This window comes from Haliotis rubra, unplaced genomic scaffold (genome assembly GCF_003918875.1).
Source record: "Haliotis rubra isolate DU_JTF1 unplaced genomic scaffold, ASM391887v1 Scf15, whole genome shotgun sequence".
Taxonomy (NCBI): Eukaryota; Metazoa; Mollusca; class Gastropoda; order Lepetellida; family Haliotidae; genus Haliotis; species Haliotis rubra.
The window spans coordinates 2,357,364-2,373,264 of NW_025765447.1; the positions used below are offsets into that span (position 1 = coordinate 2,357,364).

General features: G+C 37.6%; 1 protein-coding gene and 1 long non-coding RNA gene across 2 annotated transcripts in view; both read right to left on the bottom strand.

Annotated features, from left to right (window-relative positions):
* LOC124270176 (integrator complex subunit 13-like) overlaps positions 1–15,901 on the bottom strand; it is a 414,381-nt gene that overhangs the window by 132,441 nt on the left and 266,039 nt on the right. The window lies entirely within an intron of this gene.
* Positions 14,041–15,901, bottom strand: part of LOC124270181 — a 146,241-nt gene continuing 144,380 nt past the window's right edge. Inside the window, exon 5 of the long non-coding RNA XR_006896700.1 lies at positions 14,041–14,239. This is a non-coding gene — a long non-coding RNA (uncharacterized LOC124270181). The remainder of the gene's footprint in view (positions 14,240–15,901) is intronic.

A 15,901-nucleotide genomic window follows, 5' to 3' on the forward strand; every position in this document is an offset into this window, starting at 1 on the left:
CTGGGATCAATATTATGAGCATACATGTTGAAACGGCTGTGTCATGACTTGAAATGATACATGCCGAAATGGCGGAGTAATGTCTTGAAATGATACATGTCGAAATGGCGGAGTAATGTCTTGAAATGACACATGCTGAAATGGCGGATTAATGTCTTGAAATGATACATGTCGAAATGGCGGAGTAATGACTTGAAATGATACATGCCGAAATGGCAGAGCTATTACTTGAAATGATACATGCCGAAATGGTGGAGCTATTACTTGAAATGACACATGCCGAAATGGCTCAGCAATGACTTGAAGTGATACATGCCAAATGGCGGAGTAATGACTTGAAATGATACATGCCAAATGGCCGAGTAATGACTTGAAATGATACATGCCAAATGGCCGAGTAATGACTTGAAATGACACATGCCGAAATGGCTCAGTAATGACTTAAAATGATACATGCCAAAATGGCAGAGTAATGACTTGAAATGACATTTTCAATATGGCTTCCATGTCCTGACAGACAGATAACATGGGAAAAACAAACATCACTTCAATCTCCCACATTGAGATGCTGCTCAAATCTGGATCCACTCATTTCCTTGTACATGAAAATGTCAACATAACGTGGCTGGTCTGTATCAACAGGACACATACACAAAGTAACGTTTCCAGGTGCCATTATTCCGCCATTTATCACTGCCATATAGTGACTGAACCAAATATCGCGCTTGTCACGTGATCCATCACTCGAACAAGTTAAATACAAACGTGAGATCGTAGCAAGAGACTTCAGCTTCTGCCTCTTCTCAAAAATGAACATATCCAACGGAGCCATGAATCAGGAGACAAATTATTGTCACTGATCAACAAGTGATGGAGTAGGTAGCCATTTTTCCATCCATCCATCAGTAAGCTTTCAGGAACCACTGTTTCTGAAGTTTTTCAATTTCAGAGATCATGTCTTTTGTTTCATCTGTTGTCAGTTTTTTAATATGATTTGAAAAATTCAGCAATGATATGAATACATTTGCTACAGCCAAAGAAACCATAATGACAGAATAATATCCTAATTTGCCATACATGTACACAAATGGTTTCAGACCTATCTTGAACAATTGGCAGTGTATTACATAATGAATGACATGGCTGGACAAACACAGTCAAACCTACAACTGAACTGGAATCCATCAATCCTAAGCAAGATCTTTTTCAAAAATTTGTTTGAGGAACGCACTGATTCTCAAAGATTAAAATGTTAAAAAAAAAACCGCATATACTAGCTTTCTTTTTGTTCATTCTGCCAACAGAAATTAGTAAAATGTTATACCCAACTTATTCACTAGTGCTATCAATATCAATATATTATTTAAAATACTGTAATTAAGACCCATTGAAAATTGTGTACAACAAACGCTTAAAATTGATTTTTTAAATATATTTTGTAAAACCACTGATATGAATTTATTGGATAAAAATACATAACCAGACTCCTTCAAACTTGTTGGCCTCATATAACATGACATCATAAGCTGTTATAAGTCTTCAGGTGATTTTTGTAGTTCCAGTTGTTTGATTGGTAAACTGTTTACTACAAGGTCCTGATAATGGCCCATTTCAGTCAACATGACCTTCATTATTTAAAACAAGAAGGTCTCCCCTTGTCATGTGATATCAGTTGTAGACATTTACCTTTTGGGGAAACCTGTGCTAGGATAAATGGGTGCTGTGACCCAAAACCATGAGAGCCAGGCATGGGTAAGGGATGTTACTCTGCACACAACAAGATACTGGAATTAAACCTAAATTGTTCATATTTGAAGACCTCACAATATTTTTTCATGAACCCTTAGCAAATACAAATTGTCCTTTTATTATTTTTACTGCCAAAATCTACCTAACTTTATTAACCCATAATACAAAACTTGCAATGGTTACTAGCAGTGATATATGGTCCTTACTTCTGTATATTTTTGGTTATGCTTACTCAAAAATGTCTTATTACACGAAAGATATACATTCCCATCCAAGTACTTTCCGGGGAGTCCAAGCTTTATGGTAAACATTGCAAAAATGATCATCACTGTCAAATTATGTGTCAATATTACCAAATATGATCCTATAAAAAGCTTAGAATGGCCATCACACTCAAACATGTTGTCACGATTCCATAATTTACCAATTTATATAAACATGACAATTGCTGTAATGTGATACAGACAAATCCCCAATAATTCCGCAGAGCTGACAATCAACGAAGAGCGCTCAATTGCCCGTCCAAGTCTGTCGTAATATGACTCGCTTGAGCCGCAACCTGCCCTGCTCCCAGCTGAAGCCAGTGTCAAAACACTGCTCTTGTTTAGTCTAAAACAATACGACTAATCAGATTAGCGCTTGACGGAGGAATCGATGGGAGCTGAAATACATGGGGTGACATTGTGCTCAGACAAGGGGGACCTACGCTGCTTTGAAGATATATACAGCCGCCAGCCACTGAATAGAGCTTGCTTATCACTGACTGCTATACCGCTAGCCACAAAGCTGTAGGAGTATTTCGTAGAGCTTCAAGTGAAGCGAGAGTGGAATCTGCATGGTCAGCATTATTTCAGCTTTGTCATGAAGTCTGTGATATGGGGAAAGCAATAAGTGAGAAAGTGACTGTATGAGTGTTAATGTGAGTGTGACTAAATGCAAGTAAAAGTGTGAGTTTAGTTTTACGCCGCTTTTAGCAATATTCCAGCAATGTCACGACAGGGAACACCAGAAATGGGCTTCGTACATTGTACCCATGTGGGGAATCTAACCTGGGTGTTCGGCATGACGAGCTAAGTAAGTGAAATTGTGAGTGGATGAGTGACATTGAAGACTGAACGTGTGAATGAAAGCGAGGGTAATTAAAAGTGTGAGTGAGTGAGTGAGTGAGTGAAAGTGGGAGTAATTGAGTGAAAGTTTCAGTGAGTAATTAATTGTGACCAGTAGTGTAGGTGGGAGTAAATGAGTGAGTGAGTGTGAAAGTGTGCGTAAGTAGAGGAATGCGAGAATGAAAGATGGGTTTGCTAGAATGCACACTAACCAAGTCCATTTGCCACAAAGTAAACCAAATACATCCATCACAACCAAAATTAGCTTCAGTACAATGATTACTCAGCAGTACAAATTCAAAGATCTTTCATCCAAGAGAACCTTCCACTTAGCCTGTCCTAACTCCATTCTCGAAACTACTGCAAGCCGGTTCCCCATTCCGGAGTGACACGACGAGCCAGAGCCATTGAGTCCCATATGCTAAACATCATAAAAATGTCTCCACATGTCAAATTTCACCACATCTTAAAAGGTGAAAGAAAAAACATCTCCAACCAAAATCTAAAATTAGATTAACAGGATTCATTTAAAATCTTATAGTTGGTAATGTATTTCTGTGCCATTTTAATATGATCTTAAGACTCTGGATCAATACTGATGCAATTCTCGCAGACGTACAGCACCGACCGACCACGGAATGTATGGCCATCTGATAACCATGCATCTGTACTTAATAACACAGCATTAAAAACCTAGACCCCCCTTCTTAATATGTCCTATTAGTAAAGAACAAATTACGGAAAAATTCAAAATCAAATTATGGTCTGCAGATAACTGCAGAATTACTGCCAGTTCTGGCCTCTGTAAAACTGGAATAAAGTTATCTTGATTTACACTTGTATGCTTAGCATGAGGTTAATGGAGATCTACACTGTGACATTCTAGAAGTAAAAACTTGTGGCAGAGAAATGTAAAGTATAGGATCTGTGGGTCAAGGGATGACAAGGACTGTTTGTACAAAGTGAGTGAGTGAGTGAATGGGCAAGTGGATGGGTTGGTTGGTGAAGTGAGTGAGTGAGTGAGTGGTTAGATGAGTGGGATAGGAGTGAATGTGCAAGTGGATGGGTCTATGAGTGAGTTAGTTAGATGAGAGGGATAGGAGTGAATGTGCAAGTGGATGGGTCTATGAGTGAGTGAGTGAGTGAGTGAGTCAGATGAGTGGGATAGGAGTGAATGCACAAGTGGATGGGTCTATGAGTGAGTGAGTGAGTGAGTTAGATGAGTGGGATAGGAGTGAATGCGCAAGTGGATGGGTCGGTCAGTGAGTGAGTGAAAAGTAAATGATGTTTAACTAAACCTAATATTGAAGTGTTACCCTGTTGAGATATCGAGCCATATACCCAACTTATATCACGGTTCTTAATCCCATATGTTACATCTGACCAGTCTGAAAATTGACACTGTGACCTCTCTCTAAAAATAGCAATTTGTATTCTTATGAATACCCCCGTCAGATACAACACACTGACCAGTCCTTGGTCAAATCAACAATGGCAGCATAAAAATACGTATTTAGGTATGTATTATTCAAAAGACATATGTCTTCATTGACTGAGGTAAATAATTCAATTCTTTGGTATTAATCTTGTAGAGAACCTTTTGCCAAACTAATTGCCATTACAAGCTTCCAATTACAACCAGACACTTAATACATTTGGTCGAAATAAAAAATGATTTGATCATCAATTGGTGCATGATATTTCATTGGTCGATCGAATTGGTCGGCTCCCTATAGCCAGATTCAGTTACTCACAATAAACACATGAAGAACCTTTCACAGATTTCACAAGGGACCTGTTGTCATCTGTTTTTCTACACTATGAACTTACAACCAAATAATAACACAATTTAATGTCTGAAAGTCCTTAATAACTTTTGGAATTTGGGGTCACAATCCTGTCCATCATGAAAATGTCAGGTTATTGAAAAAGAAACCCTTCTTGTATTTCCCATAAAGAGTAAGTATTTATATTCCCATGGATGTTGTCTACGGCTTCATGAACAATGTGTTGTTGTATGTAGACTGTCAAACATTAAACAACTCAAGAGAGGTTAAAGAACATTGTACAGCTCAAACGTTCAAGAACACCCATATTAGTTTGATATGACTCTTGTCATGACATAGTTACTATGTCATATCAAAGATTAAGTAGTTCTCCAAATTCTTTTGAGCAGGCATCAGTCAAAACGAACCAGGGTCATAATGCCCTTGGTAGAATCATGTCAGAAATGGTCATAATGCCCAGGTCAGTAACAGTCATAATGACCTATGCCGACACAGGTCAGAAATGGTCACAATACCCTGTTGAGAATCCAGGTCAGAAATGGTCATAATGCCCTGTGCAGACCCAGGTCAGAAATGGTCATAATGAATTGTGTACAATCAGGTCAGAAATGGTCATAATGCCCTGTGCAGATTTCAGGTCAGAAATGGTGATAATGCCCTGTGCAAACCCAGGTCAGAAATGGTCATTATGCCATGTGCAGACCCATGTCAGAAATGGTCATTATACCCTATGTGTCTGAATAGTTCCCAGCAACCTTTGTCTGTCTCAGGCGACCACATGAATGGCTAGAGTTGTGACTTGGTTGGTTGCATATTATCGTACCCCTATGGCATGAATTGTTTAGCTACAATCACTTGATTGTCTGGTAGATTGCTTACAGGCCGCTGCCCCCCAACTGGTATCCTGCTGAAAAAGGCACTAAACAACACACATCCATTACATGAATGGCATCTTCAAACTTATTTAACAAAATTCAAACTCTGACAGACAAGATTAATTCTATTAACACAATATCAGCCCCAGCAAACATGTTCTTCTGGAACAGAATATCAATTTGAAAACAGCCAATTCCAAAACACAGCAACCTGCAGGTCTAACAATTAAATCAAGTTTTACCAGTATACATTGTTTTCAGAAACAACCAGGACTTGCTACCTAGACCTCAAGCTGTTTAACACATAGAGCTGATCTTATTGCATGCTTTGATACCTATTTTTAATGTTGCAGACTGCACATCTTTCAAACACATTTTGCTGGCTGCACAGACAATTTGTGTTGAGTTGATCTGGGGAGGGGATTCATATAAAGGTTATTATCCCCCATTTGATGCAGTGGTAACATTAAACCAATCCAATAAAGAGAATTACATTTTCTTGTTTTGCCTTGAATTTGATATTGAGGATTTGAACATTTTTTAATACAAATTTGATAAATAGATAGAGTTTTTGGAAAAAAAACTCAAATCAACTCGGAACCCTTTTTAATATATTTTGTAGCTGCTACCCTCTATACATATTGTGAGAAGAAAACATTCTGCAAAGAAATCAAATTCCTTTTCATCATAAAATTCTGAAAATCAATTCCCAAAAGATACAAATTCATACATTCCATCTTACGCTGATTAAAAAAAGTGACACAACGGGGAGATTTCTATGGGTATACAACTTCTTTATTCTTGATATGAGGGACTTTTTGATGAAGCTCACATGTCCCTCATATAGTAATATAGTAATAATATAGAAGTTGTATATCCATAGAACTCTCCCCGTTGTTCATCACACCAACTTCTATATGCCACTAAACGAAGTAAAACATAATTAAATTGATAAAATATAGCATTCTACAGAGTTCTACAGAGAACTCGGTGGTCTAGTGGATAGAGTGTCTGCCTGGAAAGTCAGGGGTTTGATCCCTGCCTGCGTAATACTGAATAATGTTTAATGATTGTGATCTGTATTACCCAACTGGAGCTGGAGCTTAATGGTACAAAACAGTATACTGTACCCGAGTGGTGTATCCATGTTAAACTGTGGTATCACAGTGAGCTGGTGCTATAGAACTAGAGTTCGGACAGACTGGCACAAGCAGCCACATACAAAAACGTGCATGCACATATACGAGCAATCATCGTGAACGCGACATTAAACCCTGTTCACCTCACCTGACAGAGACTATACTGAAATGCTGATAAAAGCCTTTTGTAAAAAGTCTCTCAGCATTCAGCTCAGTTGGTGATAAATATGGCCAGCAGCAAATCACGACACTGACATTCAAAAAAACGTAGATGATAGGTTTAACACAGATATAATCAGGGCATGCTATTAACCTCAGTGCCAGTCCCTTGCTGAGGGCCTGGAGATGTGTTCACATCTACGCCCTGTTGATGGAAGCCCCCCAGATTATAGCTGGTTCTGTCATGCTATTAAAGTTTAGGGCTGTGGTGATGAGATGTTGATGAGCGATGCTTTTAACCCAGTCTTACATGTGCCATCACACGAAGGCAGATTCCTCCACAAATGAGGATTGTACATGCTTCAAACATGGTGTTTCCATTTACATATATGTACAATTATCTTTTAGCCTTACCTATACAAACACTCAATTATCTGCCCACCCACTTGAGCTGGCATCAGGTAATCAATCCACCCACTCACACACCCTCCTAATCATCTGCCCACCCACTTACACACCCTCATAATCATCTGTCCAACCACTCACACACCCTCCTAATCATCTGTCCAACCACTTATGCACTATCCTAATCATCTGTCCACCCTCCTAATCATCTGTCCAACCACTGACGCACATCCTAATCATCACCCTCCTAATCATCTGTCCACCCACACTGACACATCCTAATCATCTGTCCACCCCACTTATACACCCTCCTAATCATCTGTCCACACCCTCCTAATCATCTGTCCAACCACTTACAAACCCTCCTAATCATCTGTCCAACCCCTCATCTGTCCAATCATCTCCTAATCATCTGTCCAACCACTTACAAACCCTCCTAATCATCTGTCCAACCACCACATGCACACCCCCTCCTAATCATCTGTCCAACCACTTATGCACATCCTAATCATCTGTCCACCCACTTACACACCCTCCTAATCATCTGTCCAACCACTGACGCACATCCTAATCATCTGTCCACCCACTTATACACCCTCCTAATCATCTACATCCATCTGTCCACCCACTTATACACCCTCCTAATCATCTGTCTACCCACTTTACCCACTTACACACCCTCCTAATCATCTGTCCAACCACTTACAAACCCTCCTAATCATCTGTCCAACCACTTACACACCCTCCTAATCATCTGTCCAACCACTTATGCACATCCTAATCATCTGTCCACCCACTTATGCACCCTCCTAATCATCTGTCCAACCACTGATGCACATCCTAATCATCTGTCCACCCACTTATGCACCCTCCTAATCATCTGTCCAACCACTGACGCACATCCTAATCATCTGTCCACCCACTTATGCACCTCCTAATCATCTGTCCACCCACTGACGCACATCCTAATCATCTGTCCACCCACTTGAGCTGGCATTGGGTAATCAGTGTGTGCTCACTAATGCAATCTCCTAATCATCTGTCCACCCACTTATGCACATCCTAATCATCTGTCCACCCACTCATGCACCCTCCTAATCATCTGTCCAACCACTTACACAACCTTTCAATCCACGTCCCTGTACAATCAACCTTATACTAAAACCTAAATCTCAAACACTGTTCAGTTTAATGGCAATTCCATAAAAAATAAAAGATATGTTAGTGGAATAGCTGTCAAGCAAGTTTGGGCAAAAACGACTGCATTGAACCCTGCAACACATTCAACAAGAAGACAAAGTCATCAATATCCCCTGCAACGGCAAAATACTCTTTATGAATATGTCTACTAGTTATGATTATGTCAATGTTTTGGAGTGTATACAGCAAAGTGGAAGGACAGTATTGAAAGGTTTTAAGATCTGCTCCAGAAAGGAGCACTACCACCAAATTCAGTTAAAGCCTAACTTGTTGCCATGGAAAATGCAACAAGATGACATCCTAATAGTCACAGCTTAAGTAATGTTTCCATGGAAACTACAAAAAATACAATTCATATCTGGGTCTAAACCCCAAAAGCACATCTAGGGATCATGCTTGATATGTGTACCAAGTTTGATGAAGCTAGCATGTATAGTTTGGGAGATCTGCTCCGGACAAGATGACTTCCTCATAGTCACAGCCTAAGTAATGTTTCCATGGAAACAGCCAAAAATACAATTCATATCTGGGTCTAACCCCCAAAAGGCACATCTAGGGATCATGCTTGACATATGTACTAAGTTTGATGAAGCTAGCATGTATAGTTTGGGAGATCTGCTCCGGACAAGATGACATCCTCGAAGTCACAGCCTCATAGTCATGTTTCCATGGAAACCGTAATTCCCATCTGGGTCTAACCCCTAAAAGGCACATCTAGGGATAATGGTTGATATGTGTACCAAGTTTGGTTAAGATATCACCAATAGTTTAGGAGATATGCTTTGGACAAAGTGTGACGGACGCACGGACGGACGGACAGAACTCGTTTCTATATCCCCCGCAACTTCGTTGTTGCGGGGGATAATAACCAATATCAGCATACCTTCGGAATTACATGCAACTTGACCCTTTCCATACTGAAGAGAAATCTCTCATTAAAGTACAGTCCACTTTTTGATTACAACTTAATCAAGAGCATGTGTTTATAAATAACCAATAAAATGTTATAATCCCAGGATTTTGCCCAAATTGAGCGAATTCTGCCCCATATGTGATACCCACCAAACACTTGCAAAGGCAAACCAAGGATCCAACAAGGTAACATATGCTCAAGGCAAACTAGGAAACTGCCTCAGAACTGTATTTTAAAACAGCTTAGTTACCTCTTTAACTGAACTCGTAAAGATCCAGGTTAGAATTGATCTTCAGTAACCCATGCTTTTTGTCAGAGGCGACTAATGGGATCAGGTGGTCAGGCTCACTGATTGTTTGACACATGTCAACGTATCCAAATGTGTACATTGAAGCTCATGCTGTTGATCACTGGACTGTCTGGTCCAGACTCGATTATTTACAAACCGCTGCCATATAGCTGGAATATTGCTGGGTGCGGCATAAAACTCAACTCACTCACATGCTCAAAAAGCATGTAACTGACTAAAAAGTCGTGCTGACCACTTCCTATTTCTCAATAACACACATTCAGGGAAATTGAAGGACAACCTCTCACATTACTCAAGAAATAATGAATTACAAAAACCCAATTAATCAAGGACCCTTTTTGCGATTTCCATTTCTAAAAACTCAAGCAGAGTGCTTTTGGAAAAAAAAAACCATGTTGAACAAGACCAAACTTCCATCGTCAGTCTCGGCAAATATTGGAATCCAATTCCGCGAAAGTAGGATTCAATTTTGACATTAACCCTCATAGCTGCATTTCATTGAATGTTTACCTTTATCCATGACAATGCATTTGTGGCTTATTCTGTAAACCAACATGAGTGTAAGGAAAAAACACGAACTTAATAACTGATCTCCTTGTCAGCTTCTTGCTGTTTTTATTCTCGGTTTACTTAAACACATTTTCAAGGACATGCACCAAACAATCAAAGTATTCTCTATTCAAACATTGTATTACATGTTACAACAAAACCTGCTTTACATCTGAATTTATATAAAAGCAATGGATTGAAGCATCATTCACTGGTGATTAAACCTTAAAGAAGCTCATCTGCAAACACCAGGGATTGAGCTTCCCTGTATGTCATTGTTTATGGCATGACTAAAATAATGATCTCATGGTTAAAAGCAAAATGACGCGATTAAAATCATTATGGCATGGTTAAAATCACAATGGTTCAGCTAAAATGTTATGGCATGTTTAAAATCATAATGGTGCAATTAAAATAGTTAAAACCATAATGGCATGATTAAAATCATAATGGCATGGTTAAAATCATATGGCATGGTTAAAATCATGATGGTAATGATTAAAATCATAATACGGCATGATTAAAATCATATGGCATAGTTAAAATAATGGTGCAATTAAAATCATGCGGCTCAATTAAAATCATGATGGTGCGATTAAAATCATACGGCATGATTAAAATCATATGGCATGATTAAAATGATGATGGTGCAATTAAAATCACATGGCATGATTAAAATCATGATGGTGCAATTAAAATCATATGGCATGATTAAAATCATATGGTGCAATTAAAATGATGATGGTGCAATTAAAATCATATGGCATGATTAAAATGATGATGGTGCAATTAAAATCATATGGCATGATTATAATCATATTGCATGGTTAAAATCATGATGGTGCAATTAAAATCATATGACATGATTAAAATCATGATGGTGCAATTGAAATCATATGGCTTGATTAAAATGATGATGGTGCAATTAAAATCATATGGCATGATTAAAATCATATGGCATGGTTAAAATGATGATGGTGCAATTAAAATCATATGGCATGATTAAAATGATGATGGTGCAATTAAAATCATATGGCATGATTAAAAATCATATGGCATGGTTAAAATCATGATGGTGCAATTAAAATCATATGATGGCATGATTAAAATCATGATGGTGCAATTGAAATCATATGGCTTGATTAAAATCATGATGGTGCAATTAAAATCATATGACATGATTAAAATCATGATGGTGCAATTAAAATCATATGGCATAGTTAAAATCATGATGGTGCAATTAAAATCATATGGCAAGATAAAAACATGATGGTGCGATTAAAATCATATGGCATGATTAAAATCATGATGGTGCAATTAAAATCATATGGCATGGTTAAAATCATGATGGTGCAATTAAAATCATATGGCAAGATAAAAAACATGATGGTGCAATTAAAATCATATAGCATGATTAAAATCATGATGTGCAATTAAAATCATATGGCATGATTAAAATCATATGGCATGATTAAAATCATGATGGTGCAATTAAAATCATATGGCATGATTAAAATCATGATGGTGCAATTAAAATCATATGGCATGATTAAAATCATGATGGTGCAATTAAAATCATATGGCATGATTAAAATCATGATGGTGCAATTAAAATCATATGGCATGATTAAAATCATGATGGTGCAATTAAAATCATATGGCATGATTAAAATCATGATGGTGCAATTAAAATCATATGGCATGATTAAAATCATGATGGTGCAATTAAAATCATATGGCATGATTAAAATCATGATGGTGCAATTAAAATCATATGGCATGATTAAAATCATATGGCATGATTAAAATCATGATGGTGCAATTAAAATCATATGGCATGATTAAAATCATGATGGTGCAATTAAAATCATATGGCATGATTAAAATCATGATGGTGCAATTAAAATCATATGGCATGATTAAAATCATATGGCATGATTAAAATCATGATGGTGCATAATTAAAATCATATTGCATGATTAAAATCATGATGGTGCAATTAAAATCATATGGCATGATTAAAATCATATGGCATGATTAAAATCATGATGGTGCAATTAAAATCATATGGCATGATTAAAATCATGATGCTGCAATTAAAATCATATGGATTAAAATCAATGATGGTGCAATTAAAAATCATAATTGAATTAAAATCATATGGCATAATGAAAATCATGATGGTGGCATGATTAAAATCATATGGCATGGTTAAAATCATAATGAAGTGCGATTAAAATTAAATGGCATGATTAAAATCATGATGATGCAATTAAAATTATGGCATGATTAAAAAATGGTGCAATTAAAATCATATGGCATGATTAAAATCATGATGTGCAATTAAGATCATATGTCATGATTAAAATCATATGTCATGATTAAAATCATGATGGTTCATTTAAATCAATGTCATGATTAAAATCAGATAGCATGATTAAAATCATGATGATGCAATTAAAATCATACGACATGATTAAAATCATCTGTCATGATTAAAATCATGATGGTGCAATTAAAATCAGATGGCATGATTAAAATCATGATGGTGCAATTAAAATCTTGATGGCACAGCTAAAATCACGATGGCAAGTTACAAATCTCCATCACAGTGAAAAGGAAGAGTTTTAACTTTCACAGTAACAACTACTTATTATAAAGCCTTGTTGACATACAACTAATTTTGATCAGCTACCTGTAGAATTAGGTAGGTGACACAATATCCCCCAAAAGAAAGAATAAGTAAGCTCTGCGATGGTGATGAATTTCATTAAATTTTTCTCAGACCTTTCTTCAAATGTTACCAGAAAACACAGACAGACAGACAGACAGACAGACAGACAGACAGAAACTTTTATTGACACAAGCCATGATAAATGGCCTCTGGCCATATACATCATATTTTGAAATGCTATCAAGATAGCGAGGATGTAGCAAATGATAAGCTTTTTATGCAGATTAATTGTTTCGTCGCTGGAAAGCTTTATACACGCATATTGCTAAGTTTCTTAATTCCTTTACGTTATTTGTTGAAAATAATTGTAGAAATTTGTAAACTGAAGTTTGTTTAAAATAATATTGCTTTAAATATTTACTTCTTAGATCCCTGTAGATTGGGCATTCAATGATGAAGTGATATTCATCTTCTATTTCATCGCTGTTACACTTCATGCATTTTGTCTGACTCCGTTCTACTCGGTTGCTGCCGTGTCTCCCTGTCTCAATGTGTATGTGCGACGAAAGACGGAGTTTACATCTTCTGTGCTTAATATTTCCAACTTTAATCAGATAATTCTTGACTTTATGTAACATTTTATATTCCTTGTACAAGTAGAGTGATGGGGATTGCCATAATTGACTTTGCCATTGTGCTATTATTATAATTGTCCTGAAGTCTTTGCCTTAAAAGAGGAATGAATTCAGAATTTATCACAGAGTAGGGATTTAATAAGACGTAGCTGAAACCATTGTAATCCAGTATGTGTTGTACCTCCTTCATATATCCCAAACCATTATTTAAAAAAAACCCAATGTGTTCAAGTATTTAAAGAATTGTTTAACTGTAAACAAATAAGTGTTTTAACAAAAATATGTACAACTTGTAAAATCATCATGAAAACTGTACAATCTTCCATATAAAACCATCCTGCCATGCTATTAACTCTTAACTGTACATTTGTACCTCTTATGCCTAAGGGGCGGTGGGGTAGCCTAGTGGTTAAAGCATTCATTCGTCACACTGAAGACCCGGGTTCGATTCCCCACATGGTTACAATGTGTGAAGCCCATTTCTGGTATACCCTGCCGTGATATTGCTGGAATATTGCTAAAAGCCGTGGAAAATTAAACTCACTCACTCGCTTACTCCAACATGTGGTACAATGGTTTCTCTCGCCCACCATCTTGTCATGAACAAAGCCAAAGTGCAGCCTCACACATTCTAAATCACCTTTCATCTTTATGTGCCACAACATCACTCTAGAAACAGGTCCTGGCCCAAGAGAAGCGGAGTGTTTTTAAGGATACCGATTAGACCTGACATGCAGCCTGTAAAGATAGAACAGTGGGGTTATTAAGAAGGTGTTTACCCGTGATAACTGTCCCTCACAGGTCAGGATGAATGTGTTTCTAACTGCTGTTCGCTTAGCTGGGAGACACAATTGCAGTACTTTTTTCCTGGATTTGTCCTGTCAAAGGAAGGAGGTACATGCTTATGGCTTTGACGGTGGTGCTGAAGTTCATTTTCATATATGCATGATATAAGTTGTATTTTTTCATAAAGGAAAAATACATTTTTTATGATATCTGTCAACAAAGATTAACTGTGTACATAACTGCTACTTCTGCAGTGAAGTAATCAGCTAAACTAATATTTGCTGAAGCAGGATGACAGGTTGATACATATCTTTCATATGTCTCAATTAGTGAGTGAGTAAGTATGGTTTTATGCTGCTTTTAGCAATATTCCAGCAATATCACGGCTGGGGACACCAGAAATGGGCTTCACACATTGTACCCATGTGGGAATTGAACCCGGGTCTTTGACGTGACGAGCGAACGGTTTACTGGGCTACCCCATCACCCCTATATCCTTGAAATAGGGGGAGTAAGGTTAGTTTGTTTGTTGTTTAATGTTGCACTCTGCAATATTCCAGCTAAATGGTGGTGGTCTGTAAAGAATCAAGTCTGGATCAGACAATAGAGTGATCAACAGCATGAGTATGAATCTATGGAATTCCAATACGATGACATGTGTCAACCAAGTCAACAAGCTAGACCACCCTATGCCATGAGTCACCTCTTACGACAAGCATGGGGATGCTGAAGAATAATTTTAACCCAGGCCTTCAAAGGTAGATAAAAACAACATTCGCCTTGATCTGTTCATACTTAGCAACCATTATCAGCATTATATTCCACTCAGACCAATTCCAATCTGGATCCACACTGCCCCACCACCCCCCTCCCCACCATAGCATTCTGACGTCATCAAGTTCATGACGTCATAGCAGTCAGGGCATTGTACAAAATCTACTGTCAAAACGATATCTCCTAGGAAACATCGTTTGATCTCACATAAGCAATATCTCCTGTGGAACACAGTTTTGGATGATAAACTGAAATCTACCAACATGGGTATGTTTCTGGCAAACCAAGGATCATAATCACAATAAAACATCAGCAGATCCTGGTATTGCCAAGTTAAACAACTCTGCACACTGGAAGTACATTGCCCTTAAGTTCTGGCACACTATATCCCCTTTATTGATTTAACAATTCAATTAAGCTGCATCATTTACATCCCCAGGGAACACACTGTTCTTGTTGTCTTCCACTCATTCAGATTTGAACAAAGTTACATTTTGAATTGAAAAACAGTGAAAACTTTTGTCATAACACAACAATCCCAACATGACTATCATTCTTACGAGCACCAAGACACTTTCAAGGTTTGATGTTTATAAAAAACATATCTGATAAAACTAATTACAAGTAACCCCACCTCCAATTAAGTAGGAAGGTTAATTATGAGATGTTGCTTGTTCACAAGGGATTGTCCCCAAACTTAGTTCACCCCGATCCCAGGAAGTCCACTGTCACGAACGGTGCTATTGTAGTGCATCTATATCCAACTAAAGTTTAAAACACGGAAAAGTCAGCACATCATCACCAGTTGTACTCCAAACAGTATGCTTGTACATTAGTGCA